This window comes from Aphelocoma coerulescens, chromosome 5, assembly GCF_041296385.1.
Source record: "Aphelocoma coerulescens isolate FSJ_1873_10779 chromosome 5, UR_Acoe_1.0, whole genome shotgun sequence".
Lineage (NCBI taxonomy): Eukaryota > Metazoa > Chordata > Aves > Passeriformes > Corvidae > Aphelocoma > Aphelocoma coerulescens.
The window spans coordinates 63,940,009-63,964,328 of record NC_091019.1 but is presented as its reverse complement, the minus strand read 5'-3'; the positions used below and the strand labels follow the sequence as shown (position 1 = coordinate 63,964,328).

At 43.4% G+C, this 24,320-nt stretch overlaps 1 long non-coding RNA gene across 2 annotated transcripts; it reads right to left on the bottom strand.

Moving 5' to 3' along the window:
• Positions 1 to 245: 245 nt before the first annotated feature.
• On the bottom strand, positions 246 to 11,116 carry LOC138110926 (uncharacterized). 2 transcript variants are annotated; one of them, XR_011151159.1, is made up of 3 exons: positions 10,799 to 11,116; positions 631 to 772; positions 246 to 504 (listed from the first exon to the last, which is right to left on the bottom strand). It is a non-coding gene; the product is annotated as an uncharacterized lncRNA (long non-coding RNA). The 2 variants fall into 2 exon arrangements; XR_011151158.1 differs by lacking the exon at positions 10,799 to 11,116 and adding an exon at positions 6,084 to 6,406.
• Positions 11,117 to 24,320: the final 13,204 nt, after the last annotated feature.

Here is a 24,320-nt window from a genome sequence, read left to right as displayed (position 1 = left end):
GGTAAATCACTTTGCAAGACTTGATTTTTCAAGACCCTGTTCAGGATATCCTGATGGGGAGGAGGCCCCTGGAGTGTGGAGGGACAGGAGCCCCTGTGCTACCCTGTGCTAGGCTGGCCAAAATGAGGAGGCACAGCTGTCACATCTGGCTTAGCAAGACATTTATAAGTTACTGATTTCAGGGTGTACAGTAGAGATGTTGAATGAACCATGAAATTTAATTTATTAGAATTATCAGAGAGACAGACAGACAAGAAAAATTTGACTTGTATTGAGCATGCAAGGATATACCATCTAATTGGGAAGCTTTCATCCCCCTTTTAGAAATTCAAAAGATGCCACAGTTTTCCTTTTTTGGGGGCATGCATAGATTGAAGCTGGATGTTTTGCTGGAAAAGTATTTCTTCTTCTGGGTTTTATCAGAAGTGAAAATGATCTCGGCATTCGTGGCTTAGTCCTGGCTAATCAGAATGTGCAATCAGAGTCATCACATCGTGTTCCTGCCTGCAAGTGAAGCCAGAATTAAAGCATCTGGGTGTTCCAGGGGCCTTTGGTGGGTACCAGAGTACCCTCTGTCCACAGACAAGGTTCTCTGCTGCAAAGTGAGACAGAGATGGGCTCAAAACTCACCTCTTCAGGGACAAGGTGGCATTGCGAGCGTGGGGTTTTCAGCCAAGTTCTCTATGGGGTGTTAGGAGCTCCTTTTGCGTTGCCAAAAACCATCCACTCAAACTTTGCAAGCCCAAACGTTCACCCCAAACTTGAGCGTGGCCTGAATCAAGCAATGAAAGTTAATCGGCGTCATTAAATCTGTCAGAGCAGCAGGTTATTAAAATTACCACCATTCACTCTTGGAAATGGGAACAAAAAATTATGCCCTGGCTTTCTGAGCGTGTTTGTCTTGTTTTCCCACACTGCTCATGAATTACTCCAGTATATTACAATGTCCTCTATCCGTCTTCATTAGCATTGTGAGCAAATTGTATTGGGCTGTAATGCAGCTTTTTTTTTTTTTTTTTTTTTTTTTTGTTATTGTACAAACATACACGGTGTACAGAAAATGGGCAATTTAATATGAAAAGAATATTGTGCCTCAGAATTTTTATTTTCTAAACAGTCATTTCAGTTGGGAATTATTGCACGATTTGTGCATAATTTCTCATGGATAGTTATTTAAATATAAATAGGGAAAATATGTAAGTCCATATGGCGGCTATCTACCCTTTCTTGATGCCTCTCCATATTTTTAATAGTGCAATAAACAAAAGATAAAAACATCTCTAAGCCACACACTAGTCAAAAGAAGATAATTGTGCCTCTATGTGTTTATTGTAATTTGAATGTGCTTCAATTAACTTTCCTCAATATTTCCCAGTTCTTTTAAAAGAAACTTAAATTGGTTTTTATTTTGTGAAATTTGTTTTCTGTGCAATAAGAAAAAAAAAAGAAAACCACAATGCCTTTGTTTACCTCATTATGGATACATCCTATGCAGGAGTAAAGCTCAAACTCTTTATTCCCAACAACCTTTTTTTTTTTTCCATTCTCACATGCTTCTTATCATACTTTAAGTAAAAATATCACATTTCTAGTGCTCCTGAGGAAGAGGCAACTAATCATCACCCAATATATCACATATCAAAGTGTGGTAAAACACGAAAATGGCAGAAAAGCAAACTCTTGCACTTTTGCACTGCAGTCACTTTTAAAAGATGAGCATTTATTAGCCTTTCCTCCTCTAAATCATCAGGGCCACCAGAACAGAGAGAATGTATCTGGAATGCTTGTTGTAATTAACCTTGAGGCTTTTATTTAAACAAGGTCAAACATTTTAACAGCTTTATAAATCAAGGTTGGGTCCGCGTGGCTCTACAGCATCAGGCTAATGACAAAATGCACACGGAATACTTATTAAACAGCATTTGTTTTTACACAAAAAAATATCCTGCAGGCTTCAGGGAGACATACCCACAGGCAGACCTGGCACTGAGGATGGATATCCAGCCCCAGCCCCGACCAAATGCCCCAAGGTGACTGCTGGAATGCTGAAATGTGCTTTTTTTTAGCTGCTACCAAGGAGCCCAGCCCAGGTATGGGCAAATTAGGTCATCTGCAAATGAAGTGCATTTTTAACGTGATTGCAAAATTACAGGAGGTAGATTGCAAACATCCCAATATTTACTGTTCCTGTTCTTAATGTTGTCTGATTTTTATTTACTCTTTCTCCTGCATCAGTCAGGTTTTATTGGAAGGAGAAGGAAGGAGAACATGTGAGTTGAGTAAGATGCTGCCTCATAGTGAACCTTAATCAGTCTCTAAAACACCCCTGGATTCCTCCAGCCATTCTGGGTTATCCCCTCCTTATTAATAAAAGTGGCCATCAGGAGTAATTTTTTTCAGCATGACAAACACTGACATTTCTATTTTACACTGTAAAAAGAACCAACAGCTTTCAAGTCACCCCTGTTCATTATGTCACTCTCTGTTCAGTGTCAATGTGAAGAATATCACAAGTCACAGAGCCTGACACAATTCCTTTACCTGATGCTCCTCTCCACAGGCATCCCTCACCAAAAGTCCTCTCTGAAATCAAGGAGATCCACATGGACAACAGATGACCACCTAATATGTGTGACCCAGCTTTAAAATAACCAGCATAATTTTCCTAAATGGCTCAGGTAATTTCTCCTCAAATATTTCATGGCTGTGAAATGTCTTTTCTTAGCCCCATGATGTATGAATTACCCAGGTCACTCTCCATGATCGGTCTCCTGAACCTCACACCAGGTTTGCCACAACCACCTCCCAGTATGAGCTCTGGGTGCCTGAAAACACTGGTGCTGCTGCAATCGCGACCTCCTCCTAAACTTAAACCTCATCCCTGTTACCTGGCCACAAAATATTCTGTCACAGAATCATAGAAGCATTGGATGGATCGGGTTAGGAGGGACCTTAAAGATCATCTCGTTCCAACCCCCAGCCAAAATCACACCCCACCAACAGTGGGGACCGCACTAGGCGAAGAGAGAAACACTTTTCAGCATCTGCGTTCACCATTTTAATTGACTTCTCCTTTCATTTGCTCCCCTCCTTTGCCCTCCAATAGTGAGCATTCTCGCCGCTGTGGTAACCCCCAGGAAAAAAAAACAAAACAAAACAAAAAAAACCCAAACAAAACCAAGACCAACAAACAACAGTTGTGCTAAATGAGATTTTTATGTGTGGGTGTTTAAGTATCCGCGTGAAGCAAATTTCTACCCTCTTCTCATCAAAAAGGGAACGAGACCATGTGAGTGATGTGACCAATTACCGCCGAGCACCCCAGAGCAGCTTCTGAATATTCACGTCCAATTGCTCGTTTGGTGGAACAATTGGTTTGAACAGTTTGAAAAGGCAATGATGTCAAATGTGCGGCGTGATTAAACGCAGAGAAATTACCAGCCGTTCAGCTGAAAAAGAAGCTCTGTTTCCTTCCCAGGGTAATTCTCCTCTCGAATTTTTGCTCTGATGGGAGCAGCAAACACCCGGATCTGTCAGGGGGAAAGGTGCAGCTGAGTTTTGGAGGCAGCATGGACCGGGATGCACATGGGAGCTTTGCTAAGGGTGCACCAAGCCAAAAGCTTCCTCTTCACCTTCCTCTTCCTGCAGAACCACACCTCCACCCCAGCGAGAGCAGGGCAGAGGTGTATTTTGCAAGCACACCCCGGTGCAAACGTGATTTGAATCAAAGATTTTCAGGGCCAAGTTATCCGTGAGTTGAATTGTCCGGAGAACCAGCAAAGGCTACGTGTGTTCCATCAATACCAGCCCCATTTGGGAGCTTCCTGCACAGGCAAGGAACACCCTAAACCCACAGTCCAGCTGTTTGATTCATGCCTGTTTCTGTCATCACTGTAAATGGCCTCTAGTTATAAAAAATAGACCATTCATTCTGCCATCCTGTTTTAAAAATGCCTCTACCACGTATCACACTTCAGTTCTGGGACTGACTCATACACATCCAAGCATTGGGAGACACAGCATTTTTTTGTTGCAGTACACAGAGCAGTGTGTGCTTCCCAGATGGCAGAAGGGAGCTGGGAGCATCCGTGAGGAGGAAAGAAGTAATGCATCCTGCAGGATCGCATCTTCTGCTGAGCCCTCGTCGGGGAGAGGGCCACAGGAGCACTGCCCACCTCCAGCTGCTCAGGTCTGGGCCCGCCTCTGGAATCAATTTCTCTCCTCCTGGCCTCCCTTTGGGGAAGGTGATTGTTCACATTATTGTAAAAAAAAACCCACCATTTTTTTTCTTAACAAACAACTTCCAGACATTTTGTGAATATGCAAAAGGCTTCTTGATGTAGAAGGCTAAAATGATGAAATAACCTTTATAAAATCCTCCCTGAAACTAGGGAACTTTTTCTTTTCCATCCGTTCTTCCTGTTTCCTACCCAGAGATCTGAACTAATTTTTCTTATCCATAGGCTCCCCCCATGCCCTCAAAAAAAAAAAGAAAAAAAAAAAAAAGAGAGAGAGAGAAGGGGGGAGACTGTATTCACTAATTATACATCCTGAAAAGAATTTGGTTCAGTGTAAGATGATCCTAGTGATATGCTAATCCCTTTTTCTGCTTGGTGCAGCCTGAAGCCTGTGTCTAACATTTTTTTCAACTGTATGACAATAAAAGTTGTGGCAACAAAAGGAATAAATGGGCAGCTAAAGAAGGTATAGCCGAAACACATGGCAGACCAGTTCTCTCCTCTCCTTCTGGCTGCTCTTTTGTAGGCTCTGGTTTGGTATCCTCAAGTCAATAGCCGAAAGCCAGCCACCTTAGCAACTTAGTATGACACCCAAGCCCTCTCTCTTTACATTCATGAATAGTCAGCAAGCAGCAGACAAAATAGAACTAATCTTTTTTGACAGAATTGTTCAATTTTAGAGGAAAGGCTTTTGAGGCACTTTCCATACATTTGCAGAATATGAGACAACAATGGCCACCACCACATTTTGACAAAAGGACGACCAGGGGTGTGAGCGTGCACACGCACCACGGCCGTCAACAGAAAATATTGCAGCCAAGTTCAAGCCACTGCAGGATGTGCCCATTGTTAGGGGGAAGGCTGGCAGGCAAGAAAATAAATAAATAAATAAATAAATAAATATTAAAAAAAAAACCAACCCCAAACTCCATTGTTTTGTTGCAACTATTAAACATACACATCCCGATAATGTGTGATTAGGGTTATTTGTCTTGATTAGCCCAAGTTAAGAGAGCTGATTAATATCCACTCTCTAATTTCCTGTCATAGGCTGATAACTTCATCCTTTTTTTTTCTTTTTTTTTTTTTTTTTTTTTTTTCTTTTGGACCAATGAATCTTATTGCCAAATGCATTCAATCCCTCAGGTTCTCGCCTGCATTTAAAAGCTGGTTTTGCCATTTCGAAATCCTGTAACACAGCAGCCACTCACAAGTCCAGGGTGTGCAGGGAAGGGCATTCCCGCTTTTCCCTTCTCTCCCCTCCATTTAATACAAGCATATCTCTATCTCCAAAGACAGAAAGCAAGGAAGAGGTGATGGTAATAATAATAATAATAATAATAATAATAATAATAATAATAATAATAATAATAATAGTAATGATAATAGTAATGATAATAATAACAATAATAATAAATGCACCCAGTCTGTGGGCAAAACCAGAAGTTAGCAACATGGTCCATGCAGCTGCAACACTGCATTTAAAATTCAGTTTACTCCTAGGAAGAGGGCTAATCCTGCCCCTGTAATTCCCTACAGCCAAAATGTACCCCCCTCCCTGAGTGACAGTGCAATGCAAAGACACTCGCACGCTTATCTTCCCCAACCAGATGGCCGACTTGGATCAATGCACACACGCCACGATCAATGGGAGCGATAAAGAATTAGGAAAACAGTGGTACATGCTCCCAGAAAGCTTGTACACTGCATAATTATTTTATGATTCTACACATGGCTACATGTGATACTGGAGTCAAGAAGGAAAAGGATAATTAGAGAGGCAGAAAGCACCCGTACTGCACTACACACTTTGTCAGTCAGCAGTTCCCACTCGGCTCAACTCACCGCCGTTATCTCCTCTCCTGCCCCCTTGCAAACGAATTTAGGAAATATGTAAAATATCAGGGGGAGGCGGCTTCTGGGTTACCGGCACGGGATACGGGAGATTATCGTGTCCTGTGATACGACAGCAAAAGTTTTTTGTGCGCGGGGTGGGGCAGGACTGTGCGAGCATCGCTTGGGGAGCGGAGCCGGGGGTGGCACCCCGAACCCTTCCAGGGCTTTGTTGGGAGAGGGACACATCCACATCCAGTCAATAAAACACAGCTGCATGGGTTACTCTCTGGGTTTGGGGTTTTTTTCCCTCCCTCCTTTCCTCCCAGCAGCGATTTTGTGATTGGCTCCTTGTATCCAGCCTGTTTTGCCACCACACTGAAGGGAAGAGAAGGGGAGGGGGCAGGAAAGAGCTGCCCTCCTCCTCCCCCCCCCCCCCCCCCCCCCCCGCGCACTGACCGAACGACGCAGAATAACCATCGAAGCGCTGGATGGTCACGACTGCGAATCTGGATGGCAAAGAGCACATGACGGAGATTCGGGAGCAGAACAATGCCAGGCGGAACGCTGCCCTCGGTGGCAAGGCGGGCAGCGAGGAATCACAGCGCCCAGCGCTTGGCAGAAACACCTCGTCACCGCCTGACGCCACCGAGCCACCAACACGTCCTCGCCCTGCCTGCACCAGTGCAACACCACCCTCTAATTGCTGCTGGGAACGCAGAGGGGACAAGGAGGTGCGAGGCACCCTTCTCCCCGCGAGGGCCACCCGGACAGGAGCTTCCTGCTGGCCATTCAAGCTGGTGGTGGGACCTGGGCTCGTGGCATGGTGAGAGAGGGGTAGGAAATTCTCAAAATGGGTTGTGTAGGCTTCACTCACCAATCAGCTGAGGAGCAGGGGGTGTGATGGAGAGCTGGAGCTCTGGGTGGAATGGGGCAGTCACCACTGTCCCTTCTGCAGCTGCAGAGGTGTTGCCTTTGAAGACCATGGTCCAGAGATACCTGCCCAGGTCCTACTGCAGGGATGTGGCAGAGAGGCTCACCCTGCATTCCCTCATCCCTGTCCCAGCACAAACCAGGGCCAAACAGCGCTTTTGAATGAATAAATGAACAGACACTGCAGTGGTGACGTGTTTGGAAATGTCTGTTTTAAACATGAGGCTTTAAATTTGGGGTTTCTCCTGCTGACATTTGACTCGAGTCAAGACCAAAGCCCAGAGCCTTTGTCCTGACGTGGAGCAAAACATCTCTGATGTGCACTCAGTCACCCCAAAATCATCTGCACTTTACTCGTCTCTTACCCTCAACACAGCTCACCGGACAGGCAAAGGCCCATCAAACTGCAGCAGGTTCATGAGTAGAAACCACCACTATGGACCTGTCTGTGAGGCCAGAGAGGTGATCACAGACACCCCACGTGCAACAAGTCACTCACTGAGTTGGTGACTGCAGCTCCAGCCATGAACACACATCTCTGCTGCTGGCATCTGTGAGGAGGGGGAGCTGATGCTTAGAGATGCCTAATCAAGGTGCACTTGCTCAAGGGACCACTTTGATTGGGATTTATAAATCCTGGAGGATTCATAGTCCTGGCCAGCTGTGCAGGGGATTCCACCTGCTATAACCAGCCTGCTCTGATGGGTGTGTGACCTTCGCTGGTGTAGATGTCACTGTCACAGCAGCATTGTTCCACCTGAGCAGGTGTGCATTGACCAAAGTCTTGGAGAGAGAGATCTCTTGAAGAGGTGGACAGTGTGGAAGTCAAGTGCCTGTTTCAGCTTCTTAATCAAAATGTGTCTATGAAAAACAAAATCCAGCTTTTTGGACAGATACAAAATTTTTGTTCGTGCTTCTGTTTCTTTTGATACTTTACAGCTATGTATGGAAAACCCCTACAGTATTTCTTTCCTTTTAAAATTGCCATTCTTGGGTAAAAGTTTTATTAAAGATGTATCTCAAATGGAATATTTATCCTAGAAACAAAAAGCCCCTCAGTTTTAGTTCTAAAAGTTCTTCCCCTTTTTTATGGTCAAATAAAGATAGGCGCATCAGATAGAAAAGGGAATTATTTCCAAAATTTCTCATGAGAAATAATTGATTCCTCTAATCATTGTTTCCACAAAGAAAAGGTTCTTTAGTGACACAGGTTCTGCCTTTGGAGTTGGCATCATACTGGGTAACAGCGTAATTAGAAATGGAGAGATGTAATAACTCTCCAGGTTGGAACTGATCTGTACGAGATCAGTTTTGCCTCACTTGGAGATGGACTATCCATTTCTGGAGTGCAATTTAATTACTTCTGTGGTAGCAGGTGGTAAGTTCTGCATCTCCCCTGACTGGTACAGTGCCTCTTCTCCTCAGCCCAGTTCCCTGCACCCTTGCTATGTCCATCCTCTTCCTTGCTGGGTCTGTCTCTCTTGTTTGGTATTTTCCGGCTGTGGCAGTGACAATGGACAAATTCCACCATTTCTTGGGGCAAGAGAAGACCTGGAGCCACAGCTGAAGCCAAAGAAAGCACATTGCCAAGCAGAACAGGGGATTTTTCACAACCTTCTGTGTATTAGGCAGTCTTTCTAGCACAGAATTAAATAACCTGACAGATGCCCTAAATTTTGGCAGCTGCTTTGGTTCCCTTAGGACAGGCAGGAATGACTAGAAGATGTGGGATACCTTGGCCATGTCTGCTTTCTCTTGGCCAGGTCGCTGCCAGAGGTTTTAAATATCACAAATATCAAGACATTGTCTCTAGAACAGCTGGATTATCATGCTTTTTTAACACCCCAGTGTTTTTGTCTTCTGGTGGGGCTGGTCCATGCCATTCATGGCATAACTTGAAGCTCCCATAACATGGCCCCTGCTCTGGATCAAGGCTGGAAGTGCAATTGCGTGTCCTGTCATGAAAGAGGGTGTGAAAACAACCTGGGATCAGCCCAAAAGCAATCCCACCACAGAGCAGCTCATGAACCCACCCCTGCTGTGGGTCCTTCCTGGGATGGGAGCACATCCAGCTCCACGTGGAAAGCCCCCTGATAAGGAACACCTCAGGGTGGCTTCTATGAAGAGGTTCCTGCAAACCTGTTTCACAAAGTTATGGAATCATAGAATCCCAGAATGGTTTGGGTTGGAAGGGAGCTTCAAGACCACCTGTTTCCAGCCCCCTGCCACGGGCAGGGACACCTTCCACTATCCCAGGTTGCTCCAAGCCCCATCCAACCTGGCCTTGGACACTTCCAGGGATCCAGGGGCAGCCACAGCTTCTCTGGGCACCCTGTGCCAGGGCCGCACTCACCTCACAGGGAAGAATTTCTTCCTAACATCTTATCAAAACCTCCCCTCTGCCAGTTTAAAGTCCACCAAGTAAAACACAAATCTGTAAGAGAATAAATCTCTGCAGACCAGTGCCCAGAACTCTGTTACAAAAGGGGAGCTGAGGTACCTCTCAGTGCCTCTCACAGCCAGTGGGTGATAACCACATTTCTGTGGGTGATAACACACGACACTGATGCTGCTCTTAATGATTTACAGGAATTGCTGAAATAAGAGAAAAATATAATGTACTTCTTGACAATTGACAGCAAATCAGACTTAAATTGTCCTAGATGCAAGTAGGCTGGTAGAGAAGCAAGCAACAATTTTTTGTGTCTTTTCTATATGTTAGGGTTTGGGGGTTTTTTGTCTCTTGCAAAGCTAAGCAGCAAATTCTCTCTCTTCCATTATTTCCTACTTAATTTTAGGTTCCAGTTTTGGCCTTGAGCAGTAACAGTGTTACCAGAGAGCAGTGCCTTGGACTCATGGAGGCGCTCAGAAAATATTGGTGCCATCTTCCATAAAACATTTTAAACACATGCTATTTGTTTTTAGTCTCCCTTCTGGTTTTACACCCTACAAAGAGGACATTTAATATGTACAATAGAATTAATAGGCATGCAATGTAAGCAGGACTTACATTCAAAATACACTTCCACAAAACAAAGGAGCAGCTGTGAAAATGTAGAGTCTGCTGAAAATTTTCTACTTGGGTATCACATTTGCTAAAAGATTTACTCTGCAAAGTTTTATCTAATTTCCCATTCATTCAATTAAGGAGAGAGATAAATTCCCAGATCCCAAGAGATTAGGGGAAACTATGTTTAGCTCCCCCCTTACACTTGCGATCAAGACCATGTTCAGTTTCATGATTATCACTCTCAAGCTTGTGCTTATAGGCTCTGTGCTGCTGACAGATGAACACCTCCATCTTCCCCCAAAACCAGAGGGATTTGGAAGTGCTCAGGATGGCAAAGATCTCTCCAGATCAGGAGGATTCAAACCACATGGGACAAAATACCCCATTCAGCAAGGCTGCAGCAACTTAGTTAGGATTGGGTTTTGGGCAACCTAAGCCTAGGGGAAGGTGTCCCTGCCCATGGCAGGGGGGTTGGAACTTTGGAACCAGATGGTCTTTATGGTTCCTTTAAACTCAAACCATGCTAGGACTGTACAGTTCTATGAATGGTCTTTCAGCTTTTTGAGGAGGAATGGGCAAAGCTCGTGGGTTGCCAGGTCAAACAGTTCAGAGCAAGAAGAAAACACCCACCAAAATCTCTTCGAATTTAATCAAGTGATAAAGCCGAGGAAAACCGATCAAGTGAAATTAATCATTTTTGTGCTGGTATTTGTGTCTCGTATCCCTTATCAACTTGCCTAAGCAAAGGCAGCAATATTTTCTGAACAAAATCAGAAACACTTACCAATGTTTTGTTGAAAATCAGTCCAGAATTCTGCTTTTAGTCTTTGGGGTAGTTATTCTGGAGTCAGCTATCCATTTAAAGGTAAACTATGGATCTTGTGGGCAACAAATGGGTAGAAAGGCTGAGCATGGACACACTCCTCCCAAAAACCACTGAGCTCTGAAGGAGATTCCTGGCCATCTTATGCATTAGGAGAAGGCACAGCTGAAGTGTTCCTATGTCCCACCACACAGTCAGTGGTTGGGAGTTGTTGGCAGCACCAGCAAAGAGCTGCTCTGACTTTATGAACTAAATGTAACAATGATTCTGGGTTGCAAGAGTTTTTCAGGCTATTTACACCTCCCATGCTTCTATGGGTAATGGGGATGGGCAATTCCAGCACCCCACAGACCAAGTGGAAATTGAATTTCCTGTAGTCCTGGTAGGCAAGGTGTCCTCAGACCCTCTTGTTCCAAGCACTAATGAACAGCAGGACTGTAGAGCAGCAGCTCCTTTATGCATTCAAGGCAAGGCATCTGGCAGCAGGTTGGATGAGACCATTACCTCTCACATTGATCTGCATTGTTCCAGTAAGTTCTTCTTTTCATCTGTTTGGTGTCTCTAAACTTCTGCTTGGATTGAAAATTGAGGATAAAAAATCTTGTTGGTGAGGGTTTTTTTCCCTTTAAAAGCACAATAATCCACAAATAGTCTGTAGCAACTGTGATATTTCTCCTCCTGCTGCTGCATCTACCACTGTAATTGGAATTGAACCTCTGTTGGTACCTTGATGGAGAATTAATTTCCAAAAGCATCCTCAGGTATGGAGAAGTTTGCAGATTTGAGCCTCAGATAACAAACATGGTTATTTAACAAGCACTAATATAAAATGTAAGTTCCTTCATGTTTCAAAGCAGGAAAACTTCAGGACACTAAACAGACTTTCTTGGATTTTGATGTCTGTTTGTAAAAAAACCAAAGAAAACAAGGCAAATGTTGGAAAAGACCAAAGATATTATTCTAAATGTTACCAGAAATTTCTGATTAAACATTTGTGAATACATTGCCTGGTTTTAATAAGCTTGAAAACATCATCACCAATTAACAGAATGATGCTGCATAGTCAAGGAAGGGTAATTGTGCTCATTATATTGCCAGAGATGCAGCTGATCAAAAAGGAAAACACTGTTTTCCCTGAAGTTCCTTTGCAGTCTTTAGGTGGAATCAGCACTGAGTTCACAGGCACTAATCAGCCAAAGGGCTTCACACAGGAGCTGCTCACCAACCTGTGATACCTCACACACCATCAAGGCTAATGGAAGGTCTCCCACTGGATGTGTTTATCTCCTTTTCCATGGTTTTTGGCCGTTTCACCTGAAATAGCCACATTTATCCCTCAAGAAGCAACACCAGCCTCTGGTGATTCTGCATTGTGGAGGGGAAGTGTTGAGGGACAGCAGGGGGCATGGACGTGTCTGCAAACTGCTTTTTGGAGGCAAAATATCCCTGTGAATTTACTTGGAAAGATGAATATGGTGGAACCCTGTAACTACAAAAAGTGACAAAGCTATTTATTTTTCTACAGTGACATAATTATAGTCACCCAAGAATGTGAGAGAGGCAATGTCTGCAGGCAGATGGTAAAAGTTCAGCTGACATACCTGAAAATAGGACAGAAAAACCATTTTCACAACAAAAAATTGTTGTCGTTTTTCTAATCCAAAGCTGGGATTCTCAAGTTTGGCTTTCCCACTACTGTCTCTTTCCAGGATGGGACAAACTCTCTGGACCACCCTGAAAAATTGCAACTCCCTCTACAACCAAAGGTCACATGCAACCCGTCAGTGGTGACTCTATAAAGGAATTGCTGGCTTTGTTTGGGCCTTGCTCTGCATATGAACAAGCACTTCACCCATTCCCCTCACCCTGGCCTCTCATTTCCATAATTACCTGCATTTATTGCTTACTGTGAATATGATGCATTTAATGCCTCAATTTATTCAAACAGGGCCTGCAGCTGTAGGTGCTGTGCTGCACCTACAGGTTTCTTTAATGGATTGGTGCTTTCTTAGCCAGTGTAACCAAGCACCAGTTCCCTCCCGGGATACACAACAGCCTCTCCTCCAAAACAGCCAACTGTTGCTTATGACAATATTGCTTAGTGATGTGTATTTTTAAAGAAATGTGGGCCAATATAGTGCCTGCACCCACATTTTCAACAGAAAGCCCCAAGGGTTTGAAATACAGCTCATATTTGACCAACTTCCAGTGCCATGTCTTTTAAAGCTCTGTTTCTGAGAAAGTTTTTCTTTGTCTCAGAAAAAAAAGAAAGTTGCTCCTTGTGCAAAACTGATTTTTTAATTTATAGAGAGCCTTTTAAGTTTTTAAGCTTTGTGGGGAAGTGTTCTGCATGAGAGCCACATGTGCAAGCGTGCAGTGCAATTTTTAATATTTCATGAAGGTACAGAGAGGAGACAAAAAAGGGATTGCAGCGAGGTTCAGCACCAAACTCAATTCCGCATCTCAGCAATAATTCACCAATGTAATTCCATCAAGGACTCACATCAACTCAGTCTGGAGAAAGAAAGTTCAAGGAAGAGGCTCTGAGCCTTTAAGCACAGATTCCTTCCCTGAAGAGTCAGGAGGCAGCAATTAAACTCGGTTACATCGGGGTGAACGTGCCCTCCCCGTGCCCAGCTCAGGGACCACACACGCGCCTGGCGACTCTCGGGGGGTGAAATGTCTCCTGCTCTGGCCGGGTCAGTTATAGCCAGCAACTCTTTGAGGTTTTGGCTTAAAGGTGCAGCCCTGTGAAATCCTCAGGGAGACAATCCTGCCCCAAGTTGGCTGTCCTGATGAAGTTGCCCCTTTTGGAGGACGCGGGACATCGACCCAATTTGCACAGACCCTCGTCATTAGCATAGACCCATTTCAAGAGAGGTCTTTGAACACCAGTTGTCTCCAAATTCCATTACCTCTCTCCCTGCTGGGTTTTGTGCTTTAAGTATCAGGCAGGGGCTAGGAGAAGAAAAGAAAAAGAAAAAAACCCAGTAAGTGAAATCCTAAGCCCAAATAATTAGACGTGTTGTGGTTAGTTCTCTAAACTCTTACTTATTGCTTTTTCTCCGTTTGACAGAATATAATCTGCTTTTTTTTTTTTTTTTTCTTTGACACACAGGTCAGTTAATCCAGAGGTTCCTAAGTCTGAATGAGACAGAGAGAGCCAGGCAAACACCAGCTTTTTATGTGTTTGTCACAGCACTTCATCTTTGTGTGCAGCCTCATCTGAGGTACAAGCAAATTTCAGAGTTATCCTTGCTTGCAGGTACTCTGAGAAAACTTCAGTTGGAGAGGGAAAAACAAGCAGGATGTCTTTGCTGTCTGGCAGATAAGCTTAAGGGTAACAATAATATCTCATCCTTTGAGAGGCAGGCTTGGGGTTGCTGGATAATTTTAAGAGGAAAACTGCTCATAGAAAAATGCTGTGTGGACGGAGGAGAGTTTTAGCTCTACACTGAAAGGTAGCAGACATTTTTATTTTCATCCAGAGGTGAAGATCCAGCCCTGACCTGGCATGGGGGGCACTCATTTCTTTTGAAAATTAGATTGTGAGTGCAGGACAACTGAGGGAGTCCTGCTGGTGTGATTGCTCAAAGATTTTTTGTTTCTTTGTGTTCAGAAGCGAGTATTGAATCTTGTTGTCTAGAAAATAGAAGGGGAAAAGGTTATTTCTGCTAAATATCCAACACCTGGATGCACTCCACCATCATTACTCTCCACAAGTGAGAGTACCAGCATTCAATGCCTGGAAAAACTTATTTGAAGGTAGGACATAGCAGCCTAAGCCAGCAGAGTTTCCACACATGGAGTAAAGTTCTGCTGTTATGGGATCTTCAGCTGAAATTCACTTTGATCAGGCCACAGCGTGACCTACAGCAGGTGAACTCACCACGGGGCTGCACTTGCAGAGCTGTTCTCTCTTCACTCTGTTTCTTTTCAGTGCAGTTGGCTGCATTGGTTGGGTTTTCTTCAGAAAGAGAATTCTTACTTGGATTGATTTGTGTAAAAAAGAAAGGTTGAAAAATACACATGGAGTAGAAAGGAGTGAGGTCTGTGGTGCTCATTTCTTCCAATTTTGTCCTGGCTTTCAAGGAAGCCCTATCTTCTGCAGGGCCAGGAGTTGGACTGGATCCTGGTGTGTCCCTTCTAACTCAGGACATTCTGTGATCTCCCTCCTGAATTACACAGGGCTCCATGATTCAGAGGAGCAAAATCCTCGAGGATAGACCTTAGAGATCCTTGAATGGTATTTTTTTCACTTTTTCCAGGGCTTGTTAGATCTTGTCAACAAAGAATAGACTACAAACTGGATTTTAAATTCTCTGAAAAGCCACTTGAAAGGCCCTTGGGACAATGCAAGGTGACGTTACCTGATGGCATTTCTTACTAGGTGCAGTTTTCCAAAAGCTGATGGCTTTCTGCACAGTTCTCTCAGAGTGCTGTGGTTTTCCTGCAAAATGACAAAATACTGCAGGGACAAGGTGAGGTCACCACCGGAGGAGACAGGACAGAGTCTGTGAGCTGGAAGGAAACAACAGAGGATATTACTGGCACATGCTGCTGTGGATGAGATTACTGTCAGGGAAGACTGAGCTGAATTGACACCTTCAACAAAAAAAGAGACAGTGCTACAGCTACACAGTCTTTGAAATCCTTTCCTGTGAGCAGCAGCATTACCTCTGCCTCACTAAGATTCGGCTTCAATGAGCTCTTCTCCCTCCGTGAGGCTGTCCTGATGTGAGGGATGTAGCTCAGTGTGGGGGAAAATGGGAAAGGCTGTGTGTTATCTGAGCTGCTGGCACTCCAAGTGATGTTGCCTAATCAGGTTATCTTTGGGTTTCACGGAGATGCTAAAAGAGGCTGGAGAGGAGCAGATCTATGGGAGACTCCACGAACAAAGGACTTGGAGGCGCGGCTTTATTTAGTCCATTTTAGGATTTCGTCCTGCAGCCCCGACACCTGTTTGCCACGAGAAGCCAAACCCACATGGTCTCCAAGATCAAAACCAGGTGATGGGGTTGTTAGTTGGTGTTTGGCTCAATCCAGAGCCTGCTCAGGAGCGGGAGCTCAGCCCATGGGAGGCACTAAGCTGGGACTGATCTCCTACGAGGCGGGAGGTTTCCTTCATGTCTGTGGGATGGAAATGGCATGGACTGGATTAAGACAACTTTGGGGGACAGGGAGGAAGGAGGGATTTTTTACATCATCCAGAATTTCTCAGGTGCAGCTGCACTGCTCCCTGAGAGCAAGGACCAGCTGTGGGCTAGTGAGTACAAGTCATTTTGTTTCCAAAAACCACAGATATGAAAAGCAACTCTGCTAATTCAGTGCAACTTGAATTAAGGCTCCTACAACAACGCTGTGTGGAGTCTGCTTTCTTTAGTGTTTTGACAGCCATTTTGCACACACTTTATGACCATGGTTCCTCAGGGTGGAAAAGTCAGCCACCAGGCTTTAGTCCAGCTTTTTCTTTTGGTGAGAACTGCAAGCCCTGGTGGGGATCAGAACATAATTCTGCAGATTATTTGGAAGTGTCACCCTGCTCAGGTGCACCTTCTCATGTCATTATCAATGTCCACAAAACACTGTCTGCTTTGAAAAGCATTCCCTACCTTAAAATAGTAGAATTTCACCCAGGAATATATAGATTTCAATAGTTCACATCAACAGAGTGTGAGCTTGCTAATAATAAGTACAAGAAACATGATGGATGAGAAACATGACAAAACTCCAGCAACAAAAATTGTGAGGATTCATCTTCTCGAACAGGGATTCATGTTTGCAATTCCCATGGGTATTACCAGGAGCTGTGGATATAAATCCAGACACATCAAGAGGGGAATATAACCCCTGGTGGTTTGGAATTAAAGGCATTCTGAGGGGTGCAGAGTCTCATCTTAAGACACAGAGTCAGTGTGTGCATCTAAATCCCTGTACACCGGGATGTGGAGGTGTTGGGATCACAGTAATAACAGGGATGATGCAGCTTCTTTGGGGCTTTTGAAATAGGCTGGCACAGGCACGTCTTCCCAAATTAGTGATTTGAAATTGCAGGTGGCTGCTGCTTTCAGTTTTCATCCACCCTGTAACCCTGGAGATGGTTTCACTAATGCAGCACTTCCCAAATGTTTAGACCCCAGGTGTGCAACAGTGTTCTTATTGATGAGATTTAAATTCTACTTTTTTTTTTTTGCACTTCTTATGATGGGAACAAAGATAACTGCATCGGGTCATATCTTTCATTATCACACAATCTTCCTTTCTTCCTTGCATTATTGGTGATGGGTTTAATTTGTTTTACAATGAATTTGCTGAGACTGTACATATATTTGTGTACAGGGTATGTCCTTACCTTGAACCAGGACAGCAGCTTCTCTCTCCATTCATGTGTGCACACTGTCTCCATGTGCATACTTGCTCCTGCAGCCATTATTTTATCAGTGAGTTTTAAACTGTGTTATTAATTTGGTTTTGTGGGGTTTTTTTGTAGTGCTCATCTACACAGATTCATCATAGAATAGCTCAGGTTGGAAAAGACCTCTAAGATCACCAAGTCCAACCACTCCCCCAGCACTGCCAAGGCCACCACTTACCCATGTCCCCAAGTGCCACATCCCTGCAGCTTTTAAATACCTCCAGGAATGGTGATTCCACCACTTCCCTGGGCAGCCTGTGCCAGTGCTTGACAACCCTTTACACAAAATTTTCTCTAATATCCAATCTAAACCTCCCTGGTGCAACTTGAGGCCATTTCACCTTGTCCTGCTGCTCGTTACTAGGGAGAAGAGACCGACCCCTACCTGGCTACAACCTCCTTTCATGGAGCTGTAGAGTGACAAAGTCTCCCTTGAGCTTGTTTTTCTCCAGGCTAAACAGCCCCAGCTCCCTCTGGATTGTTTCTTTATTCTGGTTTTGCCAGGCTTTGGGCATTGTCCCTGTACCACCAGAAGATTTGAGGTTACTCTTGTCCCCATTCAGATGTCTGAAGTTTACGTGTCTAACGAGGGACAGCAGGCAATATTTTGGTAGGAGGGTGATCCATCTGTATCAGGGCACATACACACTACACAGGTACTTCCATCAGAACCAGCTCTCCTAAGAGATTTTAAGTCAGTGAAGAGAAACAGGCACAATTTAATTTAATTCAGTCCCAGAACATCAGATGAACAGCATCCTAAAAGCATCTGTTCATTCTCTGTGAACTCTTGCAACAAGGAGAGTCAGAGTGATACAGGAAAGTGCCTCATGGTCACCAGGTCCTCTATATTTATCTGCTCAGTTTCCTAAGTGAAGGATATTTTTTTACTGTATGGAGAATTATGGAGGTTGAGGGAGTTGTGCAAATTTTCCTTTAAGTTCTGCTCAGGTCTACCAACAATTAAAGGTTTTGAGGTGAAAATCCCAGGATGAAGTGCTGTGTCCTGAGCTGTTCATAAGTTATATGGGACTCACACAACATTTGCCTCTAGTTTAAAATCTCTGAAGTCTACAGACAAATAAATACAGCATGAATTAAATGTAGATTTACTGTCCACGATGTGCTGTGCAACAAGCAGCAAAACAGACAGTCCCCTCCTAAAAGGACTGCAGGATGGCAGACCAAAGCACAGCACCCTGGAAGTGGAATAAATCCATCCCTAATCACTACCAAAGTCCTGAGTTTGCAGGAGATATTTCCCTTATCAAGACCTGTAGCTGGATTTGCTGATATGGGTAATTTCCCAGGCGTTTGCTTGCCAGGGAAAGGGGGAAACTGTGTCCTGGAGGATGAAGAGCTGTGACCCAGTGACAAAGTAAGTGTAGGGAAAGGTCTGCCTATACAGCAAAATGTTACAGCAGTTGTAATTCCTGAAAACACCAGGGAGCTGCATTCACAGGACTCTTCCAGCTGCACGTCCCTGTGTCTTACATGACACCCCTCCACCTGCACCAGCTGCAACCTGTGCCTTTATGGAAACAACCCCAAAGTGGGTTCAGTAAGAGAAGGAGACCAGAAAAAGGCACTGTCGCTGTTCAGGTTTGCTATCACATCAACACACGCCATATTGCAGAAAATAAAATATGAGCTACGGAACATTATATTTTGATTTTTCTTCCTATTTCTGAATGAGTTGCTCTCCTAGTTATTCCTCTGTCATTTTTACTGCCAAGGAAAAGCCTGAATTTGCATTTCCCTCAAATAAGTACCCGCTGAGCACAAACTTCCTATGTAACCCTTGAAACACTGCAGAGGGAATTCACATTTTGTTTCTTTTTTTTCAAGTACTGAAACTGGAAACTTGGCCTTGGGAGTCCCACTCAGCCACTGCTGGCAGAGAAGCACTGCTGGGTGACATCTGTCATCAGCCATGGCTGAGCTCAAATATTCAGTTCCTAGCAGCAAGATGTGCTTTAAAGAAACGAACAAAACAAGGAAAAATCCTTCAAAGAATTCTCCAATAGCAGTTAGAAACAGAAGTGAATTTGAGAAAATTTGATTTATGTTTTCAGCCACTCCCCCACCAGAAAAATTTTCATCAAGTATCACATGAACTGAGCTCTGCTCAGATTAGTTGGAATTGCAATGTGAAAAATGTCAGGCAGCAATTCTGGTCTGTTTGTGGTTTGCAGCACTTGTCCAGACAGAGGATTTTAGGTGGTACTTAAATCAAGAGAAAACACTTGATAGAAACATGGATTTTGACACCTAAAGACAGATGTGTAAAGAAGCAATGCCTCAAAAACTCAGCCTGAGAAATTCTAGAAATAAGGTAAATATTTTTAATACTGAAACTGATTAACTCCAGTGACAGAAATTCAGCAAATTGGGGAACTGTCTAGCTCCTGAGGTCTTCAAATCAGGAATGGACTTTTTAACATCACAGAATGGTGAACTTTAGTCTGGCTTTTAAATTAATAGAAAGATCCAGTGTGGGATATGCAGTTTGTCAGTGTAAGGACCACCCAGACTTAAAATGATGACTCCATGAAACCAAAGGGGTGCACAGGGCTCTGCCACTGCCTCATGAGGTGGACCAGTTTGTCCCACAACTCTAAAGCTGGGCTCAAAGATTGTTTAAGGACTGGACTTGTTTTAGGCTGAACCTGAAGCTCTTGGGAAGCTCTCTACCCCAGAAGGACAGATGATATATTAGGTAAGAAAGGCTTCAGCATTTTCTGTAGAACCTCACAGCCCCATAAATACATCTGTTTAAACATTTTGCCACCCAACCCTACAGAATTTAGGATACACAAGTTCCCTTCTTGATCCACCTTAAACCTGTCATGGGATCCCACGCTGCTTCTGCAGATCTCTTCCCCTCTCCCCCAAACCAAAACTACTTGGCTATTTATTTATTTATTTCTAGTGGAAGGTGTCCCTGCCCATGGAAGGAGGGTTGGAACCTGATGATTTCTGAGGTCCCTTCCAACCCAAATCATTCTATGCCTGGATATGGAAGCTCTGGGAGACAGGGCTCTGCCCCTGCCTTGTTGCAAAATTTGTCCTAATAACACTTCTAAATAAATAAAAGCATGGAAGCATTTCCATCACAGCTTACTCTTGCATGTGTTCTAAATGCAACAAAAACAAACAAACAGAAGGGAAAAAAAGGGAAGACTACCTTCCCCTCTTTGGATCCTGCAGCATCCCCAAAAGTGAAGTAAAAAACCTGATTAGAAGGCAACAAAATCCTTCCCACAGAGGATAAAAACCTTGCTGTATTTTAAAAATGGTACAAACCTGCTGTGGGTGAGAGCACAAGTGTTGACATGAGTGTGTTAGGTTGAGGTTTAGAACATCATTATTTGCTCTATTTACCAAATGTCTTACCCACCATATTATCTGCCTTTTCAGATGTGTACTGCTTTTGATTTTTAATTGGTCTTATTTACCAAATGTCTTACTCATTAGACTATCTACCTTTTCAGATGTGTCCCCGCTTTGAATTCGCTGTGAGGAGAACCAACACATCAAACCAGCAGCACACGAGGCTTTCTCAGCACCCTGCTGCCTTTGACAGTGTCCAGCACCTCGTTTTATCGCTCTGCTGCTTTCACAAATTGACCTTTCTCCCTTCCCTGCTCTGTGATTCAACCTGGTCCACAGGTAGGAAGTTTATTGAGGCATTGACCATGATGGGGCTGAGCCAGAGACCCAGGGGCTCCGTTTCCTCCATACTCTGCTGTTGTGTCTTTCTGAATTATCACCCTTTTACAAGAATAACTTCAGCACCCAAAGCTGTTTGTAACACTGCACTGCTTTGCTTTCCTCACTTGTGGCAAACTGGTCTCATTCCCCACATTTCTGAGGCATGAAGTCCACAGCAGAGCAACAGAAGCCCCCGGGGGTCTTTAGTCATTCATGGCTAAATAAGTTCTTAATCTCCTGCTGGAGGAGATGCTCACCAGGGGCTTTTTGTGGCAGTGCTCAAACATGGTTCAAGCAACCCAGAGAAGATGAGGGAGCCCATCACAGGCTGGAGTGTCAGGGGCTGTTTCTGGAGCTGGATAACCCTCAACATCTCCACAGGAACCCAGTGTGATGTTCCCAAGCAATTCCCACCAAGGCAGATGCCTCTCACAGGCACCCACCAGACTGGAATCCCACAGTGTGGGCACCAGTGACAGCAATGAGGGGCAAAACGCCATCAGCTGTGGGATATTTCACATTTAATCTCAGCTTTCTGGGTATTCTTCACCTCTCATGGATTTGAATTTGCAATTAAAGGTCCTGAAGTTGGGCTCAAATATGACAATTAATTGTGCAGTAGGTCGGAGGTTGAATTTTTTGTTTCCTTGTACAATAAAATCAATTTTCTACTGAATAAAACCCAGCTGTTTGCACTGAGTGCTTAAGAACCCGCTAACATTTAATCTAAGAGCCATCTCCAAGTGATAGTTTGCCTCAGACCTTCTGGTAGCTGAAATTCTAGTCCATGAAGGATGTAGTTTTCTAGAAAGGATGTTATTTTTTTAAAGGAATCGCAGTGCATTCTTATGGAAATTAAACAAAAATTATAACAATTAAAAAATGCATAGAAATTTTCAATAATTAAAATTATATAATTATTATATTTTCCAGAGTTTTTTCATTATGTTTGTGTAGAACTCAATGCACTACAAGCCTCTTCATAGTTTCATATCTTTGGAACTAGCAAACTAGTATCAGCAAAATGTTTAATTTAATATTAATTTTAATATTTATTATTAATATTAAATAATATTAAATAAATGTAATGTTTAATATTAAATACCTTTAATATTAATAAAAACACTATTTAAAAAATACTACTGAAAATATTATTTTTAATATCAACAAGTAATTTTTAATAAACATTAGTAATTCTTTAGCAAAAATCAGTGAATTTTAATATTGCTAAACACAAACTAGTAAGTTTTAATACTATTTAAAAAAACTACTATTTAAAAAATACTCTTGCCCTATGCAAGCCAATATTACCAACAACACAAAAGAAAATCAGTGGCAGCAAATACTAGTGGTTTATCTTTTATAAAATTTCAAATTATTCTCTTTTACAAAATATTTGCTTCATTTACAGCTTGAAACAGGCAGGCTGAATTTTAATGTGCTTTGCCCTCGTGTTGTTTCATCTCATAAAAATGTCCTCAGCTCACGACAAACACCATGATGAAAACTGATGGCTGGAGGTGCAAACTTTGACCCACAGCGACGGCCCACTATGGCACCAGCCGGGGAAAATTCCAAGCAAAACCCTTCCTGACAATGAGCACTAAAGGAATGGCATTCCAGAGAGGAACTCACACTCGAGGCTGACAACTCAGCGAGAGATTAAAAAGGAGAGAGTGAATTTTTAATGACCTGGAATGATCTGGAAGATGTGCCTGATGTAAGCACCAGGAGTTTACAATATGGAATGGGAACCTGGTGGAGCCCAAATGCTCGTGAAGCTCTAATGAAGAGGAAAAATTAAGTAATGTTGTACTGCTCCTTCATTGCATATGTTGATCTTAATTATGTCTGGGGCAAATTTAAGAAGGAAAACTTCGGTTGAGCTTCTCTCTGTGTTCTGAACACTTTTTCTGGGAGGATGATTTCTGCTCAGTTATCCTCTCCAACCCCTTTTGCTTTGACACCACAGAATGCCAGAATGGTCTGGGTTGGAAGGGACATTAAAGATCATCCCATTCCACCCCCTGCCATGAGCAGAGACACCTTCCACTATCCCAGGCTGCTCCAAGCCCCATCCAGCCTGGCCTCCAGCACCATCAGAGCTGTATCAATTCCCCTTTAAATAAATTTAGACTCTCAGTGCCATCTATCCACACCACCAGTGCAGGGCCTGGCCTCGGATCTTGTCCCCTTAATTACACAAAGTGTGACTTCAACAGGTGCCTGATGAATAAAGGAAAAGAGAACAAGGACTGTGTTTCCCTCAGCAGATCCAGAAGTTTCACCTTAGAGGGTCTCAGCTCTGCTGAGCTCTTGTCCCATTAATTTACCTTTCCTTACCAGGAACTTGAACAGGATTTCCTGCACCTATTGAGCCACTTGCTGGAGTCCTTCACCCAAAGGAAGGAAGATGACAATTTTTTGAAGTCAGGAACCAGAAGGAGCCCACCTGACCTCCAGCAGAGCCAGTGCAAAATTCCCTGGCTGGGCATCCAGAGTCCTCATCCATCCCTGCCAAATCAGACCCCGCACATCTGTCCCACCTAACGGGGATGCCACAGCTCACATTTTAATCTCACTTTTCTAAAAACCCAGATGTCTCTGCAGCTCAGAGCAGAAGCTGAAGGTGTTTTGTAGGGCTGAAGACTGGTTTTGAAGGGCTTGAAGATGGTTTTGTAACAATCAAAAGCACCAGGACCCCGACATCTCAGAGAGGGCACCACTGACCTGCCCAAGAGCTCTAGATGGATTATTAAGGTTTCTTGTGGACATTTGACCATGAAGTTACTTGGCTTTTCTTCCCACTACCAGCTTCTTCCCTAAGCCCTAGCATTTATTGAACTCTCTTTTCTTACAAGGAAAGAAAAAGAAAAAAAAAAAAGAAAAAGAGGAAAAAATAGTACAAAAAAGTAAATCCTGCTTTTGTTCTGGATAAAACTAGGTCAGCATTTTCCATCCCCACTGTCAGTTTTCTGCAGTGTGTTTCAGACAAAGCATCATCATTCCAGCAAAAGGTATTTATAAAGTGAGCTTTGACAAAACAATTGTATTTTTTTTTTCTTATTCCAGAAAGGCTTTGGCATCTGTCACTGCCAGGAAAGATTTAAGATCTAGGTAGAATTTTCATCTCTCAGAATAACTTGGCCTATATTGACTAGAGCTAATAGATCTGATGTTTTAAAACCCCTTGTGCAGCAAAGCACTGTAAATTGCAGCTGTTTAGAAATTTCCCTCCTCCATGGAAAATTTACACTGTGAAAAGTATAAATGTTTCCAGGATTTATTTTCACCTGGCACCCCCACAACCCCCCCAGTTCTTTTGACTCAGAGACAAGAATATAGTACCACAAG